This window comes from Apium graveolens, chromosome 7, assembly GCF_009905375.1.
Source record: "Apium graveolens cultivar Ventura chromosome 7, ASM990537v1, whole genome shotgun sequence".
NCBI classification, from domain to species: Eukaryota; Viridiplantae; Streptophyta; class Magnoliopsida; order Apiales; family Apiaceae; genus Apium; species Apium graveolens.
In genome coordinates this window covers 133,255,707-133,263,537 of record NC_133653.1, presented here as the reverse complement: position 1 = coordinate 133,263,537, position 7,831 = coordinate 133,255,707, and the positions used below count along the sequence as shown (strand labels likewise).

The 7,831-nt window shown below is 43.6% G+C and overlaps 1 non-coding gene across 1 annotated transcript; it reads left to right on the top strand.

Annotated features, from left to right (window-relative positions):
* Window positions 1-6,973: 6,973 nt before the first annotated feature.
* Window positions 6,974-7,080, top strand: LOC141675355 (small nucleolar RNA R71). The gene has a single exon (XR_012556013.1). It is a non-coding gene; the product is annotated as a small nucleolar RNA R71 (small nucleolar RNA).
* The last annotated feature ends 751 nt before the right edge of the window (window positions 7,081-7,831 follow it).

Sequence of the window (7,831 nt, the reverse complement as noted above, 5' to 3'; positions counted from 1 at the left end):
CAATTACGCAATTTTTTTTTTTTTTTTTAACTCTGAGCAAGTGCATTTCGCTCCATCTTGCTCAACCTTTAGACTACTCGCATAACATGCGAGCCGGCTACTAGCCATTTGACGCCTAGCCACAACTAGCAACAAATTCCATTTTTACTCCATTTTTTTTCTTTTTCATGCCTTTACCACTAAGAACCTATTAACAAATTCTAAGCATAATAAATAGATTATCCTCGAAAATAATCAGATCATAACAACAATCTAGTCCTTCAGCATTCTCTAAGACTTAGTGACAATCCAAGTGCTTCTAGCATGCATATCAACCTACACAACTTAATATCACTTTAATGCTATCACTATACTCGCATCAATATCACAATTCAGTCGATAAATCATTGCAAAAGGGATCATGGTATATGCATGAGCTATAGGATATGACAACAAATAAAGCTATATAAAAAAAACTATATGGCAAAAATTATGCAACTATATGAACTAACTATCATGAATATGCAACTATATGACACACACAAAATATTCCTTAACTACCACCCCCAAACTTAAAATCTTCACTGTCCCCACTGAAGGTAGTAGAAAGGAACACAGGGTATACCTACTCGGAGTCATCATCATCATCACCCTCAGTGGGTGGAGTATCAGGCGGCGGGTATGCAGAGTCCTCACCAAAAACTGGCCACTGGATATCAGCTCCAAGGCCTCGAAAAGCAGTCCCTAACGCAAGGGTGAGCTCCTGAGAAAACCTGCTCTGCGTCTCATACATGGCATCCATCCGCCGTGAAAGCCTCCTATACTGGGCATCACCCATCCCAGCACCCTCCTGAGCTCTCGAAGAACTAGCCTCACCACGCCCTGGCCTGGCCATAGTAGCACCTCGTGCTGGACGCCCTCCTGTAAGATGATAACCCAGCCCATGCTCTTCAGGCTCACCACCAGTCCACTCCTGCATCCCATTCAGAGTGCCAGAATCTATAGGAGCTGCTGGCAACTGCAACTGCTCATGAGCCGGCCAGTTCACTCCTACTGCACGGCATAGCTTTGTAACCGTGAATGCATAAGGGATGTTCATATGCTTTGCTCCCTTCAAAAACTTCAGAATTCCTTGGTAGATAAACTCACCAAGGTCCACATAGTATTCCTCATTCAGAATTCCCCACAACAACTGTGCTCTCTCAACTGTGACCTCGTGTGCATGTGAAGAAGGCAAAATATTAGCACATATAAATGCGTTCCATGCACGGGCATACCTGTTCATGGCGATCGCCGGAAAGTGACGATACTCATTATTGGCTGGACTGCGGTTCCAAACTGTGCTCGGTCGACAGAGAGTCGCACAAATCAAATCCGTCAAAATCCTCAGCAGTCTTTTCATTCCAGTTCTCCTCCTCGGGCTTCCTCTCTCGCTGTCCAATCACTCGGCGAATCGCCGCAGGATGATAATCAACCGTCAGCCCCCGAACTACAGAAAACCCATTCTTTTCAGCCTTCGCGTTCACGTAGAACTCGCGAACAACACTCATCGGTACTGCTTCGGGTGACTCACAAAAAGCTATCCACCCCTTCTCTGCAATCATGGGCAACAACTCACCATCCCTCCCTGATGGTAAAAAACCCCCTCTCCTTCAGAATCGGCTTCCCCAACAGCCTAGTGTACTCCTCTTCCGCGGCTCTGTCAGTTAACTGAGGCCTCGCAGCAGTACCCCTTGATGAATCAGCAGTAGGAACTGTGCTGCTGCTGTCAATAGTGCGTGCTCTCTTGGGTGCCATTGATTTGTGAATAAAAGTGTGTAAGAACTGATTTTTGATGTTTATGAGAGGGTTTAAGTGTAGGAAGTTGTGGGAGATATGTAGGATAGGTGTATGTATATATAGGGTGTGGAGTAGGTTAAATTAGATTAGGAGTGGGGTTGAGGGATAAAATCATGGGGTAATGGGAAAAGAATTCGTGGGTTTATGGGCTGTAATGGGTTTTTGTGTTTTTGTTTTTTTTTTGTTTTTTTTGAACTGTAAAAAAAAAAAAATTCTGGAACTCGACCCTTGCGCGGCCGCTCAGCATTTCTGCGCGGGCGCGCAGAGGGTCTCTGGAAAAAAAAATTTTCAGCCCCTGTTTTCTGATTTTTTTGTGTTTTTGGATAGGTTATTAACTTCTAAGGGTTCCTGTAACAACAATTCATGGGTTGCCTCCCACACAGCGCTTCTTTTTCGTCATTAGCTTGACGTTCCGTTCCTTTCTCACGTAGTCAACAAAATGGCACTAACCACCTCTCGGTTTGCCATGTCCCCATAGTAGTGCTTCAACCGCTGACCGTTAACCTTGAATGCTTGGTCCGAATCATTCTCAAAAATTTCCACCGCTCCATGTGGAAACACAGTTTTGACAATAAAAGGTCCAGACCACCTTGATTTCAACTTCCCAGGAAAAAGTCGGAGCCGAGAGTTGAATAACAGAACTTGTTGCCCTGGCACAAACAACTTAGGATGTAGCTTCCTATCGTGCCACCTTTTCACCTTTTCCTTATACATTTTGTTATTCTCGTACGCTTGAAGTCGGAATTCATCAAGTTCATTAAGCTGAAGCATTCTTTTCTTACCAGCTGCATCTAAATCCAGGTTCAATTTCTTCAATGCCCAGTAGGCCTTATGCTCAAGCTCTGCCGGTAGATGACATCCCTTACCGTACACCAACTGAAACGGTGACATCCCAAGTGGAGTTTTGTATGCTGTTCTGTAAGCCCAAACAGCTTCATCGAGCTTTAAAGACCAATCCTTCCTTGATGGACAAACAACCTTCTCTAGAATGCGCTTTATCTCTCTGTTAGACACTTTCGCTTGACCATTTGTTTACGGATGATAGGCAGTAGCTACTCGATGATTCACATTATAACGCTGCATCATAGAAGTGAACTTATGGTTGCAAAAATGCGATCCTTCATCACTTATGATTACCCGAGGTGTTCCAAACCTTGTGAAAATTTGCTTATGAAGAAAATTTAGCACTGCCTTTGCATCATTTGGTTGTAAAGCTTTAACTTCGACCCATTTTGAGACATAATCGACTGCCAGCAAAATGTACTGATTATTGCAAGACGAGATAAAAGGCCCCATGAAATCGATTCCCCATACATGAAAGACCTCGACTTCAACCATCACATTTAATGGCATCTCATCCTTCCTTGACAAATTTCCCACTCTTTGGCAACGATCACACCTTAAAACAAACTGATGAGCATCCTTGAACAAGGTGGGCCAGAAAAAACCTGCTTGCAGAATACGAGTTGTCATTTTCTCACCTCCATAGTGTCCACCATAAACTGTGGAATGGCAGTCTCGTAATATCCCCTCCGTCTCACAGAACGGGATACATCTCCTGATGATCTGGTCAGCTCCCTGTCTAAACAAATATGGTTCATCCCACATATACCACTTCACCTCATGCAGAAACTTCTTCTTTTGCGCGGAGGTCAAATTGGGAGGCATTATATTGCTGACAAGATAGTTTATAATATCTGCAAACCATGGTTCTTCCTCCTGAATTGCAAACTGCTCATCCGGAAAAGATTCATTGATTAACGTCCTATCTTGTGAAGTAGAATCGGGATTCTCCAACTTAGAGAGATGGTCAGCTACTTGATTATTGGTACCTTTTCTATCTTTGATCTCTAACTCAAATTCCTGAAGTAAAAGCACCCAACGAATGAGTCTCGGCTTCGAATCCTTCTTAGAAACCAGATAGCGAATAGCTGCATGATCAGTGAATACTGTCACTTTCGTACCAAGCAGATAAGATCGAAATTTCTCAAAGCCAAAGACTATAGCCAAAAGCTCCTTCTCAGTAGTGGTGTAGTTCAATTGGGCCCCATTTAAAGTCTTACTCACATAGTAGACCACATGGAAGAGATTTTTCTTGCGCTGTCCCAGAACTGCACCTACCGCATAGTCACTCGCATCACACATCATCTCAAATGGTTCTGTCCAATCTGGTGCTGTAATAACTGGCGCCGTGATCAAACTCTCCTTGAGAGTCTCGAATGCTGCCAAACATTCATCATCAAATTTGAAAGGCACATCTTTCTCAAGTAAATTGCACAACGGCTTAGATATCTTTGAAAAGTCCTTGATGAATCGCCGATAAAAACCCGCATGACCGAGAAAACTACGGATTCCTTTCACTGAATTAGGTGGGGGAAGATTTTCAATGACTCCCACCTTGGCCTTGTCCACCTCCAGACCTTTGCTAGAGACCTTATGCCCAAGGATAATGCCTTCACGCACCATAAAATGACATTTCTCCCAATTAAGCACCAAATTAGTTTCCACGCATCTTTTGAGTACGGCGCGCAGATTATCCAAGCATTCATCATATGAGTGTCCAAAGACGGAGAAGTCATCCATGAACACTTCGACATTATTTCCAATCATGTCAGAGAATATAGCCATCATACATCTCTGAAAGGTGGCCGGGGCGCCACATAACCCAAACGAAACTCTACGAAAAGCAAATGTGCCAAATGGACAAGTGAAGGTAGTCTTTTCCTGATCCTCTGGTGCAATACAAATCTGATTATACCCGGAATACCCATCCAAAAGACAAAAATACTCATGTCCCGCCAATCTGTCAAGCATTTGATCAATGAATGGGAGAGGGAAGTGATCCTTTCTTGTGGCTTTGTTCAATTTTCTATAATCCATGCATACTCTCCATCCTGTAACTGTTCGAGTAGGGATGAGCTCATTCTTTTCATTTGCGACCACAGTGATACCTCCCTTCTTAGGAACACATTGTACAGGGCTCACCCACGAGCTGTCAGAAATAGGATAAATGATGCCTGCATCTAGCCATTTCAGAATTTCTTTCTTCACCACCTCCTTCATGATTGGGTTCAGTCGTCGCTGCTGTTCCACAGTTGGCTTACTACCTTCCTCTAACAGAATTTTATACATACAATATGAGGGACTTATCCCCTTGATGTATGCTATAGTCCATCCTATAGCCGATTTGAATTCTCTCAAAATCCTTAAGAGCTTGTCTTCCTCACTACCTGAAAGGTCAGCTGAAATAATAACAGGTAACGTAGATGAATCACCTAAAAAGGCATACCTCAAGTGTTCAGGTAATGGTTTGAGCTCTAAGGTAGGCGCTTCCTCTATTGATGGTTTGAGCTTCCCTTCAGCGTTCTTGAGGTCAGAAGTACCAAGAGATTCAAATGGTATATCTAGCTTTCGCTTCCAGGGAGAAGCGTTCAGATATTGTAATTGCTCGTTGCTATCTTCATCATCACTGTCAAATTCCCCCACTAAGGCCTTTTCCAATGCATCAGACATTAGCATGTGATCGAGTTCCGAAGTAACCGCAGAATCAATCACATCCACTTTTAAGCACTCCTCATCTTCTGTAGGGAATTTCATTGCCTTGAATACGTTGAAGGTCACATCCTGATCTTGAACCCGCATAGTAAGTTCTCCTTTTTGCACATCTATCAAGGTACGGCCAGTTGCCAGGAAAGGCCTCCCCAAGATTATGGGAATCTTTTTATCTTCCTCAAAATCCAGAATAACAAAATCAGCAGGAAAGAAGAGCTTATCCACCTTGACGAGCACATCCTCAACTATGCCCCTTGGGTAAGTAATGGAACGGTCCGCCAATTGTAGCGACATGTATGTGGGTTTTGGATCAGGTAGGTCCAGCTTTTTAAAGATCGACAACGGCATCAGATTAATGCTTGCTCCCAAATCACAAAGGCACTTGTCAAAAGTTAGATTGCCAATGGTGCAAGGAATGGTGAAGCTTCCTGGATCTTTCAGTTTTGGTGGTAACTTTTGTTGCAGAACCGCGCTGCATTCTTCCGTGAGAGCAACGGTTTCAAGGTCATCCAGTTTCACCTTCCTTGAAAGAATAGTCTTCATAAACTTCGCATAACTAGGCATTTGTTCCAGAGCCTCAGCGAAAGGTATATTGATGTGAAGTTTCTTGAACACCTCCAGAAACTTCCCGAACTGTCTATCCAGCTTTTGTTGCTACAATCTCTTAGGAAAAGGTGGTGGAGGATAGAGCTGTTTCTCCCCTGTATTAGCCTCAGGAAGAGTGTGTTCAACAGTAGTCTTCCTTGGTTCCGCCGCTTTCTCCCTTTGCTTAGATTCTTCATCTCGAACTTCAGCTTCGACTTCTTTTGCCTTTTCAGCATCAGCTACTTTTCCAGACCTTAAGGTAATAGCCTTAACTTGCTCTTTAGCTTCCTTCCTGCCTGGTACTTCCGTGTCACTGGGAAGAGTGCCAGGTTGACGATTGAGCACTGCATTGGCTAATTGACCGATTTGATTTTCCAAGGTCTTGATAGAAACCGCCTGACTCTTACACAACAGCTTAAGTTCCTCAAAATCAGCACTAGTAGGTGCAGCTGCACTTCCCTGTTGAGGATATGATTGTCTTGTAGCATACTGCTGTGGTTGCTGGAATCCAGGTGGGTTAAACTGTTTACTCACTCCTTGCTGATATGGTGGCTGAATAGCATTCTGATTATTTCCCCAGCTGAAATTTGGATGATTTCTGTTGTTAGGATGATAGGTCGCTGGCACAGGCTGCTGTTGTCGCTGATAATTATTCATATACTGAACAGATTCGTTGACAAGAGAACACTGATCCGTAGCATGAGAACCTGCACAAAGCTCACAAACCATAGCTATTTGATTAACTCCATACGTAGCCAAAGAATCAACCTTCATTGATAGCGCTTGGAGCTGGGCTGCAATAGCGGTGGCTGCATCAACTTTCAGAATACCTGCTACCTTGCCTGATGTCATCCTCTAAGTTGGGTTTTGATGCTCATTTGTAGCCATCGTCTCAATAAGATTGTACGCCTCAGTATAGCTTTTAGCCCATAAGGCGCCTCCAGCTGCTACATCGAGCATGGGCCGAGATTGAGCCCCCAAACCATTATAAAAACCAGTGATTACCATCCAATCCGGCATTCCATGATGTGGACATTTTCTCAACATTTCCTTGTAGCGTTCCCAAGCCTCGCACATAGATTCTGTAGGTTGCTGCGCAAACTGAGTGAGAGCACTCCTCATAGTAGCAGTCTTTGCCATTGGATAAAACTTCACCAGAAACTTTTGCACAAGATCTTGCCATGTAGTGATTGACCCAGCTGGTTCAGAATGTAACCAGTCTTTAGCCTTATCCCTCAGTGAGAATGGGAAAAGCCTCAACTTGATAGCCTCATCAGTCACGCCATTATACTTAAAAGTGCTGCAGATCTCGACAAAATTCCTTATGTGCATGTTGGGGTCTTCAGTTGCCGCTCCTCCAAAAGAAACAGAATTCTGCACCATCTGAATAGTGCCCGGCTTGATTTCAAAGGTGTTAGCTTGAATAGCCGGATGAAGGATGCTTGACTGAATGTCATCAATTTTAGGCCGAGAAAAATCCATAAGAGCTGGATCAGCTTGAACAATATGATCTCCCATGTTTACTGGTTCTTTCTGCTCAGTTCCTGAATCCGAATCCTCAAAATCTAACTTCTCCGGTGTATCAAGAACTTTGTCTTTCTCCTCAGCTGTATCTAAGGTCCTCTTGCGAGCACGAGAACGAGTTTGCATAAACGCACTAAAGTACCTGAAACACAACCGAAAAGAGTAATTAACTACTACGTCCTAATCACTGAGTCCTAATGACCAATGATGGTAAGTACATAAACTAAACAAATACGCCGAGTCCCCGGCAGCGGCGCCAAAAACTTGTTAGGGCGAAATCACACACTAATATTCACGCAAGTATACGCGTTCGCAAGTAATATAGAATACTTTCTAGTTCGTTCCCTCAGAG